Consider the following 24,214-nt stretch of genomic DNA (forward strand, 5'->3'; position numbering starts at 1 on the left):
TTCTACTTATTTTCTTTAAAGGTCGACCAAAAACATTTCATGCTGAACGGCTCTGAAGGCTGCAGAATGCAGCATGCCAGTTACTTCAAAGCAAGCTATTCACCCTGCCTCCAGATTCTTTGAAGATTCTGTAGCTGGAGGGAATGCTAATCTTTATAAAAAACGATCACTTTAAGGGTCTGATCTTGCAATCTTTTACTCATGCGCGCAGTCCTAACTCACAGATGTAACATATGTAGTCAACAGAAGTATTCTCATGAGGAAGTATTATATCTTTATGGTGCAATTCTGCTTCTATTGAAGTTTTTTTTTTTAATCATTGACTTCAGTGGACATAGGCTCTAGCTTTTAGAGATCTGTGAGGGTAGTGGGCTTTTGTTCTGAGAGATGTATTCAAGATTCTAATACTTGATTAAGATCCAAACATATTATTTTAGCGTGCAAACATTTTTAAATAGTACAAAATACCAATCTGGATTATTTCGGGAAATGGAATCCTCCTATGTTACAGAAACTCTCTAGCAAATTCTACCCCAGCCACCCCAGGCATCAATATCCTGGGTGAGCTCTGGCTGCTATGACAGCCTGTAGAAAGCTTGAGATTGTTCATAGCAGTACTGGGAGACTAGTTTGGCATGGACCAATTCTAATATGGAGTATTCCCTCTTTGGCGATGCTGAATGTTCCTCCACTACAACTGAAAATTGGACCATAAACATCAAAGATTCTGTTTTGGTGCTTGCTGGATTAGGGCAGCAATATCACTGATACAGTAATAATTAAGATATCATCCCAGCCATAGTCAGGAGTACTTCACATCTTTAAAACGCTGTACAGACTCTAGCTAATTAATCATCACTATACACTGAGAGTTGGGCAAATGAGCATTATTATCCCCATATTATAAATACAGAGGAGTAAAGAGACTTGTCCAAGGTTACACAGCAATTCTGTCACAGAATAGGATTAACATACAAGAATTCCTGGCTCCCAGTCCCATGCTTAGTCCACTAGAGCATGGAATCACTAGTTGGATTTAAAAGTGCTGCAGACCATGGACTAGAGCTCTTTCTGCTTTTAGAGTGTTGCCTGGTTGGAGCTTCTAACTGAGCTTTGTCAACCCACCACATATTCTTGTCTGGATGTTCTATAAAAATTAATATCACTATTCAAACATAGTAGATCATGTCCAAATGCTCAAATGTAAACTGCCTGGTAAAACTAAGCAGCTGTTGCTCTCCCTATCGTCACAAATCCATGTTTCTCTTTCCATTCTTGTCCAGATAAGTGCCATGATGCATGCTAGGAGTGAACATTCTTAGGGTGATCATCCATCTTTTAATGATCATATCAGCTCGGTGACTATGCAGGCGCTCTATGAATGTTACAAATCTGTAACACTATCCTCCCACGAGGACCCTGTATTGCTTTTCCATGCCATTGTTATAATACACCTTGGCTGAACTGTTATAACATTCCCCCTTTGGAGAATTTCCAGGCAGGGGCTATATTTACGTCAGTTACAATGGATTCAAAATGCCTCTGCCAGGATTTTTAAAACAGACTAACATCATCTTCTGTTTTACTCATATTGAGGTCACTACACTGCCTTCCTGTAAACATATTATGTTGATTGTCAGTTTTGTTGTTTCAGACATTTAGGCATCAAAATCAACCGGAGTTAGGCACCTAAATAGCTTTGAAGATCTGGGCCTTACCTCTTTCATTTCAGCTACTATTGCTGCAGTCTACAATTTGCTGTTGATGGGTCGCTGCCTGTTCCTGGAATCCCAGACAAGATTATAGACTATGGGTAAAAATTTCAAAAGTGCTTAAGTGACTTAGGAGTCTAAGTCCCATTTTCAAAAGTGACTTAGAAAGTCACTTGGAAGCCTCCAGCTCACTTGTGGTGTTCAGTGATCAGTGTGTAAGGTGCTTGTAAGACATCTAATTTATTCTGTATCTGGTTCTAACTGGCTGTGCATAACAAGAGCTTCACAGTGCCTTGCTCAGACTCTGTGTCTGGGAAGCTCAGCTCTGAAAGGCACAGACCCCCAATACAGCAGCACCGAGAGTCAATAAGACCTATGTGCCTGAGTCATTTTGAAAATGGGATGTAAGCTCCTAAAATCACTTGCCCACTTTGGAAACTTTTACCGTAAAGCTTTAAACTGCAGTGCACATTCTATTTGAAATTCCTATCCAGTGGACATTAAGCTTGTCATTTTACGGGTATTTTCACATCTAAATTCCAGCCTTATCTTTTAAAACTTGCCTTTGATTAGCACAGCTGTTATTTATTCTTTTACTTAGCTGGGATTTCTGCAAGCACTCTCCAGAGTAAGCCTGTTTGTATTTTATTGTGCTGTTAATCTTTTTTTCTTAAGAAGAACATGAACAATGTCCTAAGGGGAAGATTATTACATCTATATGAATACCTAACATAGATCAGAGCAAAATAACTGGGGGAAGGAATATTTTCATAATCTTCTGTGAACCTTATGAAGAAGTCTAGATAACATGTATGGAGAGACTTTCATAAGGCATATCTCAGGGGACCATCTGGTTGCTTAATGGCAGTAGTCTTTAAAATAAAGATGGAGCAGAACTATATTTAATATATTCAATATAGTTGGGAATCATTTTGGGAGGTGGCATACGTCTCAAAACAGGAGGCTGCCTCATATCTATGTTCTCTTGCATAGATTTCCCTCTACAGAGTTTTCCAAGATAATTGACAAGTTTTTACATGGTTCTAAAATAAAAGCAGAGGCTTTGTAATACAGGATAATTAAAAAGTTTGAATAAAATATTGCATCACCTTATTCTTAATGTTGCTATGCCAATTTACAAAATCTAAGGATCTGGCCATTATGTTCCAACAATGTATCACTAGACACCTGAGAATTTCTATAAGTCTATGCCTCTCTCATGACGGTGCCAAAGGAATCCTACTTTTCTCCCTTATCAAGGCAGCTAGGCTAAACCATGCAAAATGTTGCTGAACCATAAATCACTTTGAAAACCTGAACTTCCTCCACTTAGCCCCAGAGCACAGCAACTCCTGTTACAAGGAAGTCTAACCTTAAATGTCCTTTTGGGATGTAAGGAGTGTTATACACTAACACAGGAGGCAATTGTTCTCTTTACTTGGCACTGGTGAGGCATGACTGGAGTAATGTGTCCAGTTTCGGGCACCACTTTAAGAAAGATGTGAACAAATTGGAGCTAAATTGACAAGAGGTTTGGAACCATGACCTACGAGGAAAGATTGTAAGAACTGGGGATGTGTAGTCTTAAGAAAAGAAGGATGAAGGGGGCTTGGTAACAGACTTCAAACATGTTGAAGGTTATTATAAAAAGGATAGTGATCATAAGTAGTAATAGGCTTAGTTTTAAGTGAGGAAAACTTAGTTAGATATTAGGAAAATAATTCTAACTATAAGAATAGTTAAGCAATTATAGGGATAGTTGGAGGTTTTTAGAACAGGTTTGACAAACATCTCTCAGGGATGATCTAAGTATATTTGATTCTGCCTCAGTGCAGGCGGATGCACTAGATGAAGATCAACATCTGTGATGGCTTCATAGATCATTGAAAGGAAGCCTAGAACATAACCAGAGGAAAAAATGTCCTTTCTTTCTAAGAATTCATCACATTCACACGTGTAATAGTCATGGAAGCACAGAGGGCAATCAGAACCCCCCATTAGTGACTGATCCTGGCACATGTTTCTGGCAGAGCACCCTTAGAACATTTAATAACAATATTTCAACACCTCTTTTGATGTGGGGAATCTACTACTCATCTTAAAACATGTAATAATTTGACCGGTACTAAGGAAACCACTGCTCAGAGGCATCACAAAGTTCTATGCAGTGTCTAATCTCTCTCCCTTTTCTAAGCAATTTAATCAAGAAACTAGCTAGCAAAAGAAACTAGAAACTAGCTAGCTACCAACGTGGTCAGCTGCATGGATTTTTTGCAGTCAAATGTCAGGCCTGGGCATAGCACAGAGAGTATCTGCTGCTGTGACTTCCTGACCATAGACAACTGAAATACATTAATATTCATCCTGTTGGAGTTCTCTGCAGTATTGGGTACCATTGATGGCACTGGCCTCCAGTGGATTCCCAGTAACGTGCCAAATTTGGGGCTAGGTCCTGGGGCTATTTGATGGGTGGGCACAACCTTTTCCATAGACAGAATAAAAGGGAAGAACTCCTCAAGGAGCTGCCCGTATAAAGTATCTACCATGAAGATTTATGTGGGAGGTGATGATCCAGGCTTGGCGGATTCTGGAGAAAGGATGGTTGTGTTAACCATTTTAGCATGTGCACATATACCTGTGGTCATTAGAGCTGTTAAAAGAAACGTCTCCCATGGCTCCAAAGCTGTGTTCTTAAAGAGAAATGGTACCAGAGTTGTATAAGTTAGCCAGTTGATGTGACAGAAATCAAAAGGAATGTTGAAATAAAAGATGAGGGGAGCATGGCAATGGGGAAAAATGGGTATATTTTTATATTTGTTGACTTAATTTTATAAATACATTTTTCAATTCCTCTTCTTTTAAAATATTTTATTGGTTCAAAAAAGGCATATGTCATCTGAGTTACATTTCACCAGAACGATGAGCTTTACAGTGACAAGGACATATGATAGTTTATAGGTCCCTTGATAATTTCACATTGTACTAATGAAACTTTTTTTTCAACACATTTTTCTGAATTTCACCTAGTTGTTATCAGATTTAAATTCCTTTGGGTAAAAAGAGTTCTTTAGAGAATAGTCTGCAATATTTGAAAATCCTGGCTTCCAAGTACTCAGAGCTGAACTACATTTTAGATAAGTTCAGATTCAATGAACATTTGGAAATTGTAGATCTGGATAATGCATCTGTGAACTGAAAATATGTTGCTTCTCATCTAGCTGTGTAACTTGTGATATTGTGGTCCATTCAAGACTCAGGGCCTAATTCTGCTCTCCCTGATGCTGGTGTAAATGAGGAATAACGCCACTAAAATAAACAGAGTGTGCAACTGGTGGAAACAAAATCAGAATCAGGTCTCAACATTCAGAAATACCTCTATGTCATATATATACTATATATAACAAATTCAAGAAAGTGAATTTCTGTTACACAATCAGGGGAAATAGAAAAAAAATTAAATGTTGAGTAACTTTATGTGAAGCAAAAATTCTATTCCAAGAAGTAAATCAGGAGGCAGTTACTGAAACTTGTATTTTAGGAGTAAACTATGATTAAAGTGTGTCTTAAACAGTACAAGTATCAGAGGGGTAGCTGTGTTAGTCTGGCTCTGTAACAAAGAGTCCTGTGGCACCTTATAGACCAACAGACGTATTGGAGAATAAGCTTTCGTGGGTGACTGCGTCTGATGAAGTGGGTATTCACCCACAAAAGCTTATGCTGCAAAATGTCTGGTAGTCTATAAGGTGCCACAGGACTCTTCGTTGCTTTAAACGATACAGTAATTGTAGAAACTACATGCAATATTAATAGGATCTTTAAAAGTTTCATGACATTAGATTGTCAAGTAATTTTGGTTTTCTTTACATTCAGTCAACACTTCTGGAAACACAAAACACACACGTATGCCTGTCTTGCAGTCACTTTCACTTACAATGTATCCAATTGTTTTTCTATAGTGGAACATTCTGTCCCCCCTTTCCTTTCCTGTGTAGCTGGAAAATTCCACTAGTTATATCTTTGACAGCTTTCTCCCCGTCTCGTCATTCCTTGTTTAAGGAAAACAAGAAAGGAGAGAACATTGAAAGGCAGAAAAATTATCGATTTAGTAAATTCTGTAAACCTTACCTTGGAGCCAAATAAAGTCTCACTGATGATATCCTTAAAGGAACAGAGCAAAATATATTTGAATCCAACTTTCTTCATGCCTCCAGTTGCAGTAAATCCTTTCCCAGACTACAGTCACAAACATGCATACTCTGAAAGCTATCTGAACACACTGTGATAGGATAAAGCTTTATGCCTCTAGTCATACAAGGACTAGAGAAACAAAGAGCAGTGGAGTTTCTGGCCCTTGTGAGAAACAGAGTCACACTACTCAGTAGCTATTTAAAGAGTTGATCCCTTCAGGATAAATGCTCAGAGTGTGTTTTCCTGTTTGTGTCAGAACTTAAATCTTTCATCCATTTCCTAAGAGGAGAAATAAAAGCACAATCTGTTGCTAGTAGCTCTGTGATTCAAGAGAGACACTGTAGTGTGAATGAAATAGAAAGGCAAGGCTAATTTATTTGTTTTCCACTGAAAGGATGTAAGGCATTTCCCATTAATGTTATTTTAAAACATCATAAATAAGTGACCACATTTAACGTAATGAGGAGTTCTATCTATATTGATATTGCAACCCCACCCAATCCAAAACTTCAGTACACAATGCCATCTAGGAAAGAAAAGGGAGCCAAAAGATGGATTACAGGAAAATCTAAAGTTTATGCGAAAGCCTTTCTGCTTCAGGAAAGTGTCCAAGAGAGCGGATCAGCTGAACACTTAGAACACGAGGAAGCTTTCAGAGAACATGCAACAAGTTTCACATTAAGAAAACAATAGAGCTAGGCTTGTATCACAACATATGCATCCAGATCCAAAACTTCTGAAGTTTGTGCATGATTGGATCTGGGTTTTGGCTTGGGTCCACCTCTAGAAAATACACCATGGAAACAATTCCTCACTGCAGTCTGTTAACTCACTGAAAGGAGATCTAATAAATAGCTTTCAAACAAGGTAAGTATTCCAACTGTTCTAACATATTTAAGAAAAACAGCTTTACTAGTTTGTTTAATTATCTAAACAGGTCTGTCTAAGACACGTTTCCTCTACCCTTTCCATCCCCACCTTGTAGGAGGAAGAGCTGAAACTCCGGTTACAGCCTCATGTGACATCTCAGTTCAGGGCCTCCAGAGACCTTGTTAAAGTCATCCAACAAAATAAGGAAGGGAGAACCTGATATTTCTAATGTAAAAAACCAACCCAACACCAGCAGAAAAAAAAAAGGAAAGAAATAGGAGGAAACAATCTCTGTGATGGCCATTATACATCTGCAGGGGTGGTAAAGGGGGGGGGAAACAAATGGGATTTTGTTTTGCAATTCACTTTTAAACTCAGATTGTTTTCTTTTAAATTTTTATACAGGAAATCAAAACTCTTTCTCAGTCTCATCTCACAAAATTTTGTCTTAATGTAGCCTTTTGATTTCATAAATCCTTTTGGATTTTAAAGATTACTGTCCATGGGATCAAAAATGCAGCTTGCTTGTCACTGTTTGCGATTATGGACTGGCTAGTCATGCTTTAAAGGATGAGCTGCAGGGACTTGGATGGCTCAGGAGATCGGCAATGGGCTTTCATGCTATGAATTCAGCTTGAGTTGGCAATGACTGAAATAATGTGGTGGTCTCAGTCCATACCCACCTAGACACCCATATTACAATACCATCACCACAGGCACTAACTGAGAAGCTCAAGGCTCAAGGTCATGGAGATTGACCCACTCCCCTATCCTTAGAGGATCTCTCTCACCAGTTAAGTGGTGGGGAAAAAGGACTGTAAAGCTAGCAATGCTGCTTCCTGTGCGTGGCCTGTTGTGTGGATAAATGATTAAATTGAAAGTACACTGTCAGGTCATTTTAAACAGTATTTGTTTGAAACATTAAAACATTCTCTAATAGTATGCATACAATAATCTAAGGTTTTATTAGTAACAAAGTAAGGTTCAAAGACTGTGACCCGTGCACTTTAACCTAATAGTGTCCCTTTAAAAATTTCCATGGCCACAATCCTGGCAGGAGCTCACACATGGGTGCTTAGAATCTCCAGGGCAGGAATTGTCTCTTATTATGTATTTGTACAATGCTCAGCACAATATGGGGCCATGACATCTTTTGGGGCCTTTAGGCACATATAATAAATAGAAATGATAAACAATAATGGACTACTATCCACTTGGAGCCCCACTGAAGCCAGTGGGTCTCTGCACATCACAGAGGTCTGCCTGACAACGTTCTTTGAAGAATCAAGGCCTTCATTTGTCAGTCGAGGAAAAGTTGTTTTAAGGAACTGTCATTTTTCACGCCATGTGCACAAGAAGCTCTGAGCTGATTTCGTGGATTGTTCATACAGGGAAAAAAGGGTGTAATATTTCAGAAGCAGTAATGCTGAGCATTTAATAGCTTTCACTGACTAATATATCTGGTCTTGCAGTATGATTTTCCTCAGAATTAAAGAAAATGAGGCACATCATAGAAATTTAATTGACCCAAACCTTTAAAAAAACACCATCTATTTTATTGCTGCATACATATATGACCTGCTCCTGTGCTTAAAGTTAGGTATGTGTTTAAGTACATTGATGAATCTGGGCATTAAACAGTAATTAAGAGTTCCCATTTTAACAGGTAAATGTTACTGTGATATTGCTTAAAGCAGTGGTTTTCAAACTGCAGGTCATGACCCAGTTCTGGGTCGCAGAACGTAAGGCAGTGGGTCACGGCGGCTCTGGTCAGCACCGCCGACCAGGCTGTTAAAATCCCATTGGCAGTGCTGCTTGTCTAAGGCAGGTTAGTTCCTACCTGTTCTGACACCGCGCTGTGCCCTGGAAGCAGCCAGCAGCAGGTCTGGCTCCTAGGCCGGGGAGTCCTGCCTCGAACACCAGCTCTGCACTCCCATTTACCGGAAACAGGTCAATGGGAGCTGGAGGGGGCAGTGTCAGCAGGCGAGAGCCGTGCGGAGCCGCTTGCACTCCTCCGCTGAGGAACGGGACCTGCTGCTGGCTGCTTCTGGGGTGCAGCACAGTCTGCGATGCCAGGACAGGCAGGAAGCCTGCCTTAGCACCCCTGCTGCACTGCTGACTGGGAGCTGCCTGAGGTAAGCTCGCATCCCAATCTCCTGCCTCAGCCCTGAGCCGTCCCCCAAATCCAGAGCCCCTTGCTGCACCCCAAGCCCCTCATCCCTAGCCCCACCCCAGAGCCTGCACTCCTAGCCCAGAGCCCTCACCCCCTCCAGCCCTGAGCTCCCCCAAACCCAGAGCCCTCTCCTGCACCTCAAACCCCTCATCCCCTGACCCACCCCAGAGTCCCCTTCCACACCCTAAACCCCTCATTCCCAGCCCCACAGCCCTCACCCCTGCACCCCAACCCTCTGCCATAGTCCTGAGCCCCTTCTATACCCCAAACCCCTCATCCCCAGCTCCATTGGGTTGCAGGCATCAACAATTTTCTTCAACTGGGCCGCCAGAAAAAAAGTTTGAAAACCACTGGAAAGGACTCTGCTAAGTTCTCATATATAGGTCCACAGATTTCAAAGCTAGCAGGGACCATTGTGTTATATGCATAACACAGATCATAGAACTTCTGCCAAAATAATTCCTAGAGCAGATCACATATGAAGAGTATGAAAACGAAGCTCCAGAAAGGATGTGGAAGAGTCTTAGTTTGACTAACTATTCTGCAAAAATAACGCTGACACAATCATAAACTCATGTGGCGGCTTGCACTGAAACATAATTACTGCTTCCTTTACAAAGGCTCAATATATTGATTTATTTAGGGTGACCAGATGTCCCCATTTTATAGGGACAGTCCTGACTTTTGGGTCTTTTTCTTATATAGGCTCCTACTACCGCCCACCCCCATCCCGATTTTTCGCACTTGCTGTCTAGTCACCCTAGATCTATTCCAGCTCACAACGGACAGAAATCAGAGAATCTTGCATAACAGAATTTTACATTAACTCTGACACATTAACCACACATGTTCCAGATCTGGCATGCTGTCTTTAAAGTGAAATAACATTATCCTGAAACTCAAAGATAAGTGAAACATCTCAAGATAAGCTGTTAGAGGAAATAAAGAGGAAGAAATGATGGCAAAAATATTAATAGGTGACTTAGCCAACCCTCTGTCATTCCAGCTCCAATTAAGGGAGGTGAATTGGAGCTGGGTAGACCACCTGGCCCTAATTGGGCAAGCTTGAAGAGCTGCTGCCTCATCAGGCTGGGGCCGGATAAGAGCCCCAAAGGAAGGAAGGCGTGGGGGAGCTGCAATAGAGGAAAGGCAGCGAGGTGAAGCAGAGAGAGAGAGAGCTTGCCCCCGCTCTCCTGCCGGTGGACTGCAAGAAAGGGACTACTTGTATGGTGGAAAGGTGGTGGGAGCACAGCCTGTAAATAAAAGCACCAGGTGCGCCTACACCTAAAGGTCTCTGTGTGACGTTCTCAGCCCAGCGGGGGCAGGAGCTGGGGGGGCCCTGCGGGGATGCTGTTACAGTGACATATGTTAAAGTAACTATTGTGATAGAAAGAACATAGAAATACATCCGCTTGCTTCCTCAGCCCTTACATAAGCAAACCTCCCACGGATGCCATTGGGGTCCTGCAGAACTGAACCCTCCATTACTACGATTCCAAAGATCTAACTCATCCAGGGGCTTTGCAGGGAGAGTTTTGCAAACATCTTAACAGGAATTTGTGATCAACAGGAGACTGCTAAACTTGAATTATAGTTCCAGCTCTGACTAGGAAAGCCTATCACTGTATTATTATACAGTGTATGAAATAGGGATTTTTAAAGTATTTAACCCACAAGCCAGTTTAACCATAAAAGCAGTCATGCAAGAGGAGAAGATTTACAGAGCATGACAAAAGAGAGGAAAGATTGCGGAATATATAATGCCAGCAGATGAAGACTAATGGAAAAGAAAATTCACATTTATTGTAGGAGTAATTTTTCTTTTGCAATGCTTCTGTGTTTTATAGAAGGGCTGCTGCCTGGTCACTTAGCTAAATTTCATAATCAAGCTGAAATGGCATTCTTTATCTGGAGTGAAAAATGTTGGCTCTGAAGGTCACCTTGACAAATTAATTTGCTTGTTGGATAAACCTTCTTCAAGAGTAAATTAACTGTGAGAGTACTGAGCTTGCTTTCACTGGGCATTGAAACAGGGATGGATGGATATTGAAACAATGTAAGGAGCTGTACCAACTAGGAGATATACACAGATTAGGCAAACAAAATATCCTTTAGGTCAGTCTAGCTCAGGGGTATGTAACCTATGGCACACGTGCTGAAGACGGCACGTGAGCTGATTTTTAGTGGCACTCATACTACCCAGGTCCTGGCCACCGGTCTGGGAGGGGCTCTGCATTTTAATTTACTTTTGAATAAAGCTTCTTAAACATTTTAAAAGACTTATTTACTTTACATACAACAATAGTTTAGTTATATATTATAGACTTATAGAAAGAAACCTTCTAAAAAGGTTAAAATATATTACTGGCACGCGAAACCTTAACTTAGAGTGAATAAATGAAGACGTGGCACATCACTTCTGAAAGGTTGCCAACCCCTGATCTAGAACTTTTAAAAAGAAAATATGCATGCATCTCAATATTTAGATGAAAACATCCATGACCTCAGCAATTCAAAACTAATATTTCCCCACTTCACTATCTTCTGACAATATTCCCTCATTAGATTTCTATAATGAGAGGTTATCTTTCTTCACTTTGCTTTAAGCCATGTCATGGAGAAACTGGCTATCCTAATCCATAGTATTTACAGTAAGATTCACAAAGCAAAGCCAAATGGGGAAAATTACTTCCCCTACAAGCCATACATTTCTTTAAAAACTCAAAAAGTAACACTCTGGGGCCAAGTGAGAAGAAAGGCAATAGAGTGATGGAAACAAACCATAAAGTAAGGAGGAAATGAGTGAAAGCCTGATACTATCAGTCACTTGGCAAGAAGATGGAAAGGCAGTATTATTTGTCAGCATTTCTGAATTCAGATGTGTTTTCATTGTGTGAAATGGGCCTGAGCTAAAAACTACACATATGGATTCAGAGCTAGAATTCCCAAATGATTTTTGGGCTGGGCTCATCTGCAGCAATAGTCTAACAGCCATAACTAATGTGTGATCCTGAAAAGGTTTTCAGGTACAATTTGGATAAGTTCCCAAAAGTTAATGGGAGTGCGCCTGGCTGTATTGAAATCAATGGTAAAATGCCCATTAATGTCAATAGGACCAGGGTTTCCTTCTAGATGATTATCCAGAGCTTAGCTGGATCTTCTTCCTATCCCTTCTCTGTTTCCCATCATGTTCCTTCCTTTCCCAACCCACCCAGATCTTTCTCCTTTGCCTTAATGCTGCTCACCAGACGGATGATCTTTGGTGGTTTTGCAAAAGGCGCATGGAGTTCAGTCAGTTCTGAAAGTGTGTATGCTGGGCTCTGGTTATCTGGACTCTGGTCAAACATTGTGTGCTGTAATTGGAACTACCTCAGTGGACTGACCAGTGCCGACCTCTATTCCACTCACAAGATGTGATGACAGCTGCTGGACCAAAACTGGGTCTCAGACTTGGTGAGAATCCACAAAGGATTTCAGCAAAGTCTGAAAGACTGTCAGGGTTTGAGCAGGGAAAGGGAAACTTTGTCTCAATCCAAACAAACCCAGGGGTGAAATACTGGCCCCACTGACAGCAATGGCAAAATGTCAGTTGGTTTTAATGGGGCCAGGATTTGACAAGGTTGCCAGTTGTTTCAAGAATTGGGCTAAGTTTTTGGCTAGTTTCATATGATTTATCAAAGCATTGCCCCTCCGTATGGGTGAATATTTAATTTGAACTATGTAATGTATCATTTTTTCCATTAGATGTTAACTTAATCAGCTAAGTTACTGCAATATACCCAAGGGATTTTTTTTCCCCAATACATCATGAAATGTGCTTTGCTAAAGTGATTTCTCAAAGTCATTGACTAAAGTCAGGAAATTTTGATAGAGGAAGGAAGAAAGTTTAATATATTGGTATACGCTTCAGAGATAGTTTTCAAGGTGAAAACTAGTATATATAATAGTTTCTGAAAATGTTCATTATTTTTAATATTTAAACTTCAGGACTTATTTTATATTTTCTTTAGAAAAAGATATAAGGCAAATGGCTGCCATATGAAGTGTACTTAAAATTTTATTTATTACTTGACATAGGCCAAACAGTAGACATGCACTTGGAAGCCATGCAAATGTTTTTTTTGTTTTTTTTTTAATTTTACAAAACAGAGCTCAGCAGCAAATTTGAAAACTACCTGAGGGAACAATCTGTAGCCATTGCCCCACAACAAAACATCACAAGTAATGAAAGGACATTTAACAAGATAAAAAATGAAAAGTGGAAACACATACATATACACACACACACACATACAGAGCCATACAACAGTACTGTCAGTTAAGTCAACAGAGTTACACTAGTTGAGGGTCTAGCTCACAAGTTCTAATTCTCCACTCTCTTGCACCTTATTTATTTGACTTCTTAGAGGCCAGAGCCCCATTGTGCTAGGCACAGCACAGACTTTTTGCAGTCAATTACAGTTGCCAAGTGAATGCAATAATGTTAACAGGTCAGAATGGCAATATTTTACACCTACTTTGCCCAGGTGTAAATGATTACAGAAGATGTAAGTCAATGGAGAAATTGGCCCATTGAATGCACTTGATTATCTGTAACATTTAAAACATAGACCTGAATGGGATTTCTGCATGCTTACAAGATCAAGCCCATCATTAAGATTTATAAACCATTATGAAACCAAGAGAATCACCCTTACAATTTTTTGTTTATTTACAATATGTGAAATCCACAATTTCAGGTCTAACAGTAACTGTATCTTTCAGATTTTCAATATCAGTTCCTGACATTCACTTTAAATCAAACTGTGATGCCTGGGAAAACCAATCAAAGGGTAATGTTATTGCTCTTATATATTCCTTATGCCGGATACACAATTATCTGAAACTGCAGCTGTTCCCCTGGCAACGTTCCTTCTGACATCAACCCACTCCTGAATACTGGCATGTGTTTGTGCAACAATTTTCAACAATGCAATCACTGAATATAATAAAGTGGTGGGTTCACAACCACTGCTTTTGTAAGAAAAGGCTGCTGAACAAAACTTTTAGAAAGTACACTGAAAATAGTGGATCAAAGGGAGGCAAAATGCATGAGATGTGATAAGATATCAAATTTCAGATGGGACTAAGGGGTGCTGGAAGCACTTCCATAATTGCAGTGACAGCCTCATTAACCAATCAATATAATTACAGGCAACATTATCCAGACTCTATAATGTACTAATGTTTCATATAGTCTGCTTTTTGGTTTTGTGTAGATAAAATTGGTGAGACTGTGTGAGCTGGTATCCATTTGGCTGCCATAACTCAGGATAACAACCAGCTTTTGTTTATAGCGGATGTGAAAACATCCATATTAGAATCAATGGTAGGTGCCAACCCTGGCAAGATCACATATTAATGTAAGCGGGGGAATGGTCCCGCTATTGTGGGGAACTTTCCTGGCTTCTGTACTAGCCCGGTGAAGTGGGCTAGCGAAAGGATCTGAGTCCTTGCTCTCACTTCCTTTACCCAGAGGCCTCCTTGCCCTTGAGGGACTCCCCTTCTACTCTCCTGTCTGCAGAGTCCTCATAACCCCAACAAGGCTGGGCCCAGGATTCCTGGGGGGCTCGACCCCCAACCCTGCTGTGGTCACCCAGGACAGGGGCTAGGGTATCCCCACACCAGGGTACTCTCTCTGCACCGGGCACCTCCTTGACCCACTGATTATTTCATACAATTTAAAGCAAATACAAGTTGTTTACTTAACAATTAAAAAAAGAATAAGGAAAAATGGGAAGGGTTAAAGGAAAACACATCACCCTGCTCTGTGGCAGGGAACATTGCAAACAGTGTTTCTGGACATCAGGGCACTTCACAGTCTGTTCCTTGTAGGTCCCAGGTCTCCTTCTCAGGCCCTGGCTGTGCTGCAGTGATGCTGCGGGTAGGACACTTGCAATGGTGGTGGCCACACATCTCTGGGCTCTGGGTGGTGACAGCATCAGCCCCCTATCGGGTTAAGATCCCCCTCCCAGTCTGGCCTGCAAGGACCCTTGGCTGGGGGTGTCTTTCTGCACTGGGCCCTTTGCCCAAGGTCCCCACTTGGCTGGCCCCAGGTGCTCACCACACCTGGCTCTGTGGCTGCAGCTCTGCTCCCAGCATAGGATCTGCTCTCCCTGGGCTGTGTCTCTGGCTCTGTGGCTGCAGCTCTGCTCCCAGTATAGGATCTGCTCTCCCTGGGCTGTGTCTCTGGCTCTGTGTCTCTGTTCCCAACTCTGACCTGCTTCCTGGGCTGCTTTTCTGGCCCCCCTGGATCTGGCACAGCTCTGCTCCACAGCTCAGCTTGGGCCCCTGTTTTCTCCTTAGCTCGGTCCCACTCTGTCTGACCCAGGCAATTCCAGCTCATGCACAGGATGGGGACCTCCCTGGCCTCCTGATTCCCTGATTAGCCTGCCTGCCCTGTCAATCAGGCTCAGAGGCTGAGGCTAACCTGGAGCATTGGCCTCTCCCCATTCTTTTAGTGCTGGGAGGTAGCCAACCAAAACATCCCCACTGAATGTAAGGGGGCAACAGTCCCCTTACATTAAGTATAATATACACAAATATTCCCTTCAGAATCTAAATGTAGTGAAATCAGGACTAAATGTAAAACTCATCCCTTTGATTTGGCTTTCCTACAGCAAGGTACACACACACACAGCAGTACCACCAAAAATAATCACTCTTCCTCTCTCTTAAAAAGGAAGAAAGAGAGAAATATACTCCTGTTGTTTCTAGTTTTTAGAACACTTGGGACATTTTCAAGCACTACATTGATAGTAGGTATATATGGAGAGAAAACTATATACTCTGGTACAGCTGAGAAGCAATTGACACTGTGTTATGAGGTCCAGTTCACCCTTAGGGGTCCTGTAACTTGTGCCATCAGTGATGATTTATCCCTTGGGGATTGCTTCACTGCCACAGAATCACTTATAACAAACAGACTCTGGCAATGCAGAAGTACAGTGCTTTCTGACCATACTCCTTCAGCACCCAGAATACCCCACTATGCCACAGGAGGAAAGTAGAAGGTAGTAGTGGCTGGGCTACACTGACTATTTAAGCTGGTTTTTCATTGCCAGGGCAGCTGGCTGATTGCCTCTGCTCCAGCCACGCCCAATCTATCAGAACTACCAGGCAACTGGGAGTATCACCAACAAGGTTGTGACATTGAACAGACTAGAATGGCTGCTTTCATTGGGAGACTATACACCCACCATACGGTCTGTCATAAACAGATAGTTAAGGGTTAATGTCTCTTTTACCTGTAAAGGGTTAAGAAGCTCAGTGATCCTGGCTGACACCTGACCAGAGGACCAATCGGGGGACAAGATATTTTCAAATCTTGGTGGAGGGAAGTCTTTGTTTGTGCTGTTTGTTTTGTTCATTGTTCGCTCTTTGGGCTAAGGGGGATCAGATGTACACCCAGGTTTTCTCCAATCTTTCTAAATCAGTCTCTCACGTTTCAAAATAGTAAGTACTAGCCAGGAAAGGCGGATTAGTCTTATGTTTGTTTTCTTAACTTGTAAATGTGTATTTTGCTGGAAGGATTTTTACCTCTGTTTGCTGTAACTTTGAATCTCAGGCTGGGGGGGGGGGGAAGTCCCTCTAGTCTATATGAATCTGAATACCCTGTAAGCATTTACCATCCTGATTTTACAGAGATAAATTTTACTTTTTCTTTCTTTAATTAAAAGCTTTCTTTTTAAGAACCTGGTTGATTTTTCCTTGTTTTGGAATCCAAGGGATTGAGTCTAAACTCACTGGGGATTGGTGGGGGGGGGGAAAGGAAGGGAATGGTTAATTTCTATTTGTTTTAAGATCTAAGAAGTTTGGATCTGTATAGCTTCCCAAGGCAACCCGGGGGGTGGGGGGAAGGAGAGGGAATGGTTTATTTCTCCTTGTTTTAAGACTCAAGGGGGTTGGGTCTTGGGTTCCCCAGGAAAGGTTTTTGGGGGAACAGGAAGTGTGCCAAACACTATATTTGGCTGGTGGCAGCGTACTAAATTTAAGCTAGTAATTAAGCTTAAAAGTGATCATGCAGGTCACCACTTTTTGGACACTAAAGTTCAAAGTGGGGAAAAGACCTTGACAGGGCCTAACCAGGTAACCCTAACTTGTGGATTGGCTGGACCCTTAGAACTTATAGGGAATTATCTCAGATGACTCATTAGGTTCAGTGATGGCTCATCAGGCTCAGAACACTCATCACATCCAACCCCTTTGCACTCTTAGAGCAATGCAAAGAGAATGCATCAGGGGCTAGGATTTAGCAATATTCATGCTAGTCCCCACTGTGATTCACAGCTATTGCTGTATTAAGTTTTGACTGGGAGCAACAGGAGTTACACTCTAATAGGTACATATAACAAACAGGGCCAAACTTCTGGTCACTACTGTCACACCCAACTGGTTTAGATATTATACTGTAGAGACCAGGCTGCTAATACAAGCAAATAGACACATTCATTTTCAAACACACATTTATACACTAAAAAGTCAAAGAAACAACACGTGTAAGTACTTCTAAGGTGGGCTGTCAAAGTGGAAGCTCCCCTTAATTCCAGATCCCTAAGACTATGTGCATAATTTACTAATAAAAGAGCGATGAAATACTGACATGTGTCAATCTGGAATGAGAAGGGCAAAGGTGAGCACAATGCACAACTCTGAACTCACTAAAACTGGCACAGAAGGAGAAAGAAATCAGTCTTTCTCCAAATATTGAAACCATCAAAACACTTCTGTGAGGCAGTACAACAGCTAATGTCTGCAGCCCTCACATCTGAGGATGTGAAATTGTGAAACAAAGTAGGGGACACCAAAGTAAGTACTTGCATGGAAGACTTGCAAGGAAATCTTCGCATGCTGCAGGAAGGTGCTGGTGACTCAGTAGGGAGCACTCTTCCCTCAGAGCTAGTACTCAACCAATATGCCAGCATGAGGGAAGGGCAGGTCCTATAATGTTGGAGGTCCCCTTTTACAGATGATACATTCAATTAGGGGCCCAGGTCTTTACGATTTTATTAAGATATCATGGTAATGTTTGCAGGACCATCTTCTATTGGTGATACAAACTTTCGAGCTTACAAAGAGCTCTTCTTCACCTTCTGTCTCTAGCATCCTGAGACCAACACAGCTACAACAATATTGCACTGTTATTCCTGGTGTTTTGGCCAGTTTTCAGTGTAAGTAGTTGCCTACTACCTATTTAAATTGCCTTTGTTGTTTCAACTAACGGCTATATACTACTTCCTTGCTCTACATATTTCTTGCTGTGTGTTGCTAACCTATTATTATTTATTGTATTCTGATAGCACCTAGAGGTCTCAGTCAGAGATCAGAGCCCCATTTGTGCTATGCAGAGTACATACATGTATCAAAAAGATGGTCCCTGCCTCAAAGAATTTGCAGTCTAAGTAAACAGTCATCTTGCACTCCAGGCAGACCTGCATTTCAGAGATGGATGAAATGATTCCTTTCCAAACTGCACAAATCTCCAAGTCAGAAAGAAATTGCAACTAATAAAATATTACAAACTTCTGCAAATGATCTAAAGCGCCTTTGCCATATGCAATAATGTAGCTCTTTTTAAAAATTTGGTATCCTGGGCCCTTCTACGTAAGAAGTGTCGTGTCCCAGTTAGGAATTTCCAATAACACAAAGCTCCCATTTCAAATGCTTGTAAGTCCTGAGCTATCGGACCTTAAACTTGCCACTGATCCAGGACAATATATTGTCTTTCCTGGGCTTCAGACCAATGTAATTTTATAAGCAGGGAGGTAGAGGATGAAGAAGGAAAGATTTTTTCTTCTGTCTGTTGTTTAAAAAACAACTGCTGTTTGATGATGGTCAGCGATTTGGATTGTTAGAATAAATCTTGGTGAGAATGAACTAGCAGGCAGAGTGCAGGTAAGGTAAGGTAAGGTAATCAAAGGTAGATGATCACTGCAATTTATCACCTGAGTGCAGTAAATAATTATTTATCCCCTCTCTCCCCCTCCAAGAGGGAAGGTGGGAGGGAATTGTGACTGAGGCATTGTCTCTGAGGCACAGCCTCTGTTGGTGCCATTCCTGGGATGGTGTGGTTGTTCAGGGCTTGGCCTAGAGGCACCTCCTAGCCTTTGGGGAGTGAAAGGGGTCAGAAATGAAATGTGTTTTTGCAAGTTGGTAGAGTGGGTTATTCAGTCCAACCACAATAAAAACAATCTTTGCCAAGATATTTTTCCACAAATCTTTATTCTTGAGCTTTAGGAGTTTTCAATTCTAATACAAGTAACAAGGATTTTTAGAAATAAAAAAACTTCAGCTTAGGCTACAGCAGGGGTCGGCAACGTTTCAGAAGTGATGTGCCGAGTCTTCATTTATTCACTCTAATTTAAGGTTTTGCAAGCCAGTAATACATTTTAACATTTTTAGAAGGTCTCTTTCTATAAGTCTATAATATATAAGTAAACTATTGTTGCATGTAAAGTAAATAAAATTTTTCAAATGTTTAAGAGGCTTCATTTAAAATTAAATTAAAATGCAGAGCCCCCTGGACCAGTGGCCAGGACCTGGGTAGTGTGAGTGCCACTGAAAATCCGCTCACATGCTGCCTTCGGCACGCATGCCAGAGGTTGCCTCTCCCTGGGCTACAGTCTCATCCTCTAGACTTTGTGATTTATACACAGTCCTATGTCAGGGAAAATGTCTTTAACCAGTGGCATTGGCAAACTATGGTTTAACTCTGTTTGGTCCTGACCGTTAAGGGGCCAATCTGAAATACAAATAAAATACACCTTTACCCCAATATAATGTGACCTGATATAACCCGAATTTGGATATAACGCGGTAAAGCAGTGCTCCGGGGGACAGGGCTGTGCACTCCAGCGGATCAAAGCAAGTTCGATATAACGTGGTTTCACCTATAACGCGGTAAGATTTTTTGGCTCCCGAGGACAGCATTATATCAGGGTAGAGGTGTATTGAAAAATAACATAGCAATTTTTGTCAAAATCAAAGTATTACACCACACATTGACAAGAGCTTTTCTGCAAATCAGAAAAAAATATCCCAAGGGTTCAACCCTGCAAGGTGCTGAGCACTCTGACACTGACCCAGTAAAGCACTTAAAGCTAAGCACATGCTTTAAATGATTGGCGCCAGAATGCAGGACCAATAAAACTGCTTGATTTAAAAATGTCTCAAAAAACTCTCTCTATATTCTGCTGTATGCAGCCTTTTCAAGTGCATGCATGCGTGAGGTGCCAGACGGAAAGCTCTGCTAACTGAAGCCCTTTCTCAGAGATGGGATAGCTTGCGCAGCAGACAACTCCACATGCTCCGACCAGTGGGCCTCAGCAATGAGCATCCTAAGAAAGGGGCTATTTCTAGTAGCAGTTGAGCTTCTGCGCTTTGACAAAGCTTTGTTTCCCATTACACTGAGTCAACCAGCTCAGCCCCCCATTAAGGTTAGGGAATACGTATCTTCCAAGTAGACTGTAGCACCACTTTGCTTACTAGCAGGGCCGGCTCTAGGTTTTTTGCCGCCTCAAACAAAAAATTTTTTGGCTGCCCACACCTCAGCCCTGGGCTCTCCCCCCACCTGCACCCCCTGCCGCCCCAGCTCTGTGCCTTCCCCCACCAGCACCGCCCTGCCGTCCTAGCCTTGGGCTCTCCTCTCCGCCCCACCTGCACCCTCCTTCTGCCCCAGCCCTGGGTCACTGGTAACGCTCCCAGAGTGGGTCATTCAGCAGGAATTTTGGATGTGCATAGAACACAGACAGGATTGGTTCCCATGTGGTTACAGAGCTGCAGTAAAGTGGAATAATTTTCAGGTTGTGTGATTGGAGCATATCTGGATGCACATTATAAGACTGTTCTCCACAAATGAGGAAAAGTTGAGGTGCCTTCATTATTCTTTCTGTTCCACTCTTTGTTTCTATGGGGACTCTGCCAATGCAATATTACTGCCTTTCTTTGTAACAAATTAAAAAAAAAAAGGCAATGGCTTTTAAAAATAGCAATTCCAGCCCTAAAAACCACTGGGAAGCATTTCTTGCTCAATTTTATCCTACTTTTCCTACAGCAAGTCACAGTGGATCAGTATATCTGATTTGGGAGAAATGAAGTAACAGCTGCCCAAATTGAGCTTGAGCACTCCTGAGTTTTGAGGTGTTCAAATCTGGAAGGCAGGTGCTAGATTCCCTTTCTGAACATTAGCTAAATCTGGAAAGAAAAAGCAGAAAAATTTCTGCTTCCATGGCTCAGAAGTGGAAATCTTCTTAAGTGCCTGGTACTGTATCTAAAGCTGCCCAGATCCAGTAGAACCTCCCCTCCCTTACTTTTCATTTTAAATTCTAGTGGGATCCATGTACCTCCCTTGCTAGGCTTCAGATAGAGAGGGGCACTGTCCATTTAGTCCACCCAATTCTTTCTCTGGGGGCTGCCAGGTGAGGTCACACCAGTATCCATAATCTAGTCTGGGGATGTCTTCTGAAGGGGATATCTGGGCCAAAGCCTTCTACTCTTTGGGCACACTTGTTCCCCATTCACAGTGCCACCCTGCTCTAGCAGTGACCTCTCCATTCACAGCAAGCTACAGCATGAGGTTTCAGCTACCATACTCCCTCCCCCTCCCTTTCCTCTTGGTCACCGCCAATGGAATGCTGGGAAACGTAGTTCTTTCCCTGCTCCAGGAATGGCTCTATAGGCAGGGAGCTAACCAAGGAACTACAGCTCTCCGGGTCCCCTGTTGGTTCTCAGCTCCCAGGCTGGATCCCTGCCGGCTGGCGCCCTTGCAAATAGGCTGCCCCAAGCACCTGCTTGTTTTGCTGGTGCCTAGAGCCGGCCCTGCTTACTAGGTTAAGCAACCATGTGAGTTACACAGTGAGGCTTCTGAACAAGTTTTGAGGAACATTTCAATATTTGTGAAACTGGAATTGAACTGGCCAAGGCCCATGGCCATTCCTTTCATGACTGTTTTAATCCTATCCCAGCCTTGGGGAGAAATCTTAAATTAATTTAACACACACAAGGAAAGAGAGCTGATGTTTTTAATGTTTGGAGATCCTGCATTTATGAATGTTCTTGTGACACAGCTTATGCAAGTTAGACTTTATTCAAGGATAACATGAGACAATCATTTTAGAGGCACATGTCTGATAACACATTGTGATTTACAGGGTTTAAGGTGAATGTCTTGCCACTGAGCCTTTTAAACATCACGTGTAACTTTTTCATGTAACTAAAAAAATAAATAAAAAAGGAATAACTCCTTTTACATACTCAGTGTATCTTCCAAGAAAAAGATTTTCTCAAGCACAGTTGCTGAGTCCCTTTTAGCTAAGAAGAAAAAATTTCAATTAAATCTCATTCCAACACACCAGAGATCGTTTGGAAATGTCTTCACATCTGTAAATACATGGGAGTTTAAGGATGTACAAATAGTTTTATATAAAATAAGAACAAACCAAAGCTCAGCCATTTTCCCTTAATGAGCTGCATTTTGAAGCACTTCTCCCTGTCTTGTCACTTATAAGACACCTAGCATGAAAAACACTTATGGTTCCAGCAAGTCTGAAGGTTACAGGTCAACCATTCCATTCATTTTTCCTGCAATCTCCATAATGCATCTATTCTATCCAATGAAACAGTTCTACACATTCCTCCCTGGCCACACAGGGCATTTGCTTTATGCCCTGAAGCATGAGACTGGAGAACATGTATATTATCTTTGCTGTTATTATTTATTTGTATTCTAGAAGTCCTAATGGCCAACTGAGAATGGATCCCAATTGTGCTAGGCTCTGGACAAACACTGAATAAGAGATGGTCTCTACCCTGAAGAGTTTACAGTCTAAACAGACAAGACAGATAAAGGGTAAAGGAAAATGAACAGAAAAAGCTTTGCTTGCATAGCTACAGATATTGAGCCAGGCTCTAATGCCCTTTCTCATGCAGAATAGCACTTTGCTCCTTTAGTGGTCCCTGAGGTCCCATATCATGACTCATAGAGTAAAGTGTTATTCACCATGAGTATGGATATCTGAATCTGGCCCCTTGTCAATGGTCAGCAAATTGTGAGCCAGATCCAGCCTCTTTTACTTAAACAGACTATCACCTTACTACATGAGCATTCCTATTGAAACAAATAAATTTGACTAATCGTGGAGTAAGGTACTATTCAAGATGAGTAAGGGGATCAGAATCTGTTCGGAAAGCAGTTCTGGTTACTGTGCATGTGACAGATTTTCAAGGATATGCAGGCACCTAGAAATCTGGATAATTTCATCCCTGCTTAATCAAATCATGATGGTTCCAGTTTGGGAGCATTGCTGTATCTTCTATGTACTCTGTTTTCCACAATACCCTTCTGCCCTTCATATCATAACTTAAGGCCAGATTCTGACGTTCTTACTCAGGGAGATTTACTCTCTCAATAGTGCCACTGGTTTCAGTGCCACTACTCACAAAGTAAAATACTGTTCTTTGTGAGTAAAGGGTGGCAGAATCTGACCCTGAATTACTTCCACTATCCCTTTTCTAGTCAAGAGGCAGATTGTAACTCTACAAGTCTCTGCTCCCGGGGCAGTACAGCAACATGCTTGGATGGTTCATAGCAAAGTGACGCTTCAGCTCCATGTGAATTAAGAGCACCTTGTGGCTCACTCATTCCAAGCAGGCACTGCAGGGAATGTGGGATACATCACCAGGATTATTGCCCAGTTCAGCAATAATGTAAATCAATATAGTTCCACTGACTTCCATGGCACTACATTAGTTTACCCCTGCTGAGGATCTGGGCTTTAACGTTCACAAAAACTCTGAGAGGACAAATACTGACGTTGCTTAGAATAAAGTATTTCAGAAGATCTTCTATAGTAGTGTTTCCGTAAACAATTTCTATCCAAGAAAGTACCCGATCATTTTCTTCATGCAAAATAACCTCATTTCAGCTAAGTAAACATTGGTACTTAGCATGAGATCACTGATAACTGAGAAGCTGCTATCTTAGCAGAAATTCTAAGGAAGCAGGACTTTCCTATTTCAATACAATATGGTTTGAGAGATCTCAAATACAATATAATAAATCATTTCAAATCCTGGCCACTAATGGACTGTATAGACTGACCCTTTTATAAGGAGTTCTTCCATCAAACACTGTTTTTTTCTTTTGTGTGCTTTGTTGAGAAACCCAGTTACACCCATAAGCTTCAGCCATGTGTTTAGACTTCCATATAACATTACTTAATATTCTAGACACAAA

The 24,214-nt window shown here is 41.6% G+C and overlaps 1 protein-coding gene across 2 annotated transcripts in view; it reads right to left on the reverse strand.

Moving 5' to 3' along the window:
• Positions 1-24,214, reverse strand: part of ARHGAP28 (Rho GTPase activating protein 28) — a 98,575-nt gene that overhangs the window by 57,125 nt on the left and 17,236 nt on the right. Inside the window, exon 1 of one of the 2 annotated variants that reach the window (XM_050942147.1) lies at positions 5,838-6,225. The exons of the other annotated variant lie outside the window; for it this stretch is intronic. The gene's annotated coding sequence lies outside the window, so the exon portion shown is untranslated. Of the gene's footprint in view, positions 1-5,837; positions 6,226-24,214 lie in introns of those variants that run through there. 2 annotated transcript variants of the gene reach the window in all.

This window comes from Gopherus flavomarginatus, chromosome 2 (assembly GCF_025201925.1).
Source record: "Gopherus flavomarginatus isolate rGopFla2 chromosome 2, rGopFla2.mat.asm, whole genome shotgun sequence".
NCBI lineage: Eukaryota > Metazoa > Chordata > Testudines > Testudinidae > Gopherus > Gopherus flavomarginatus.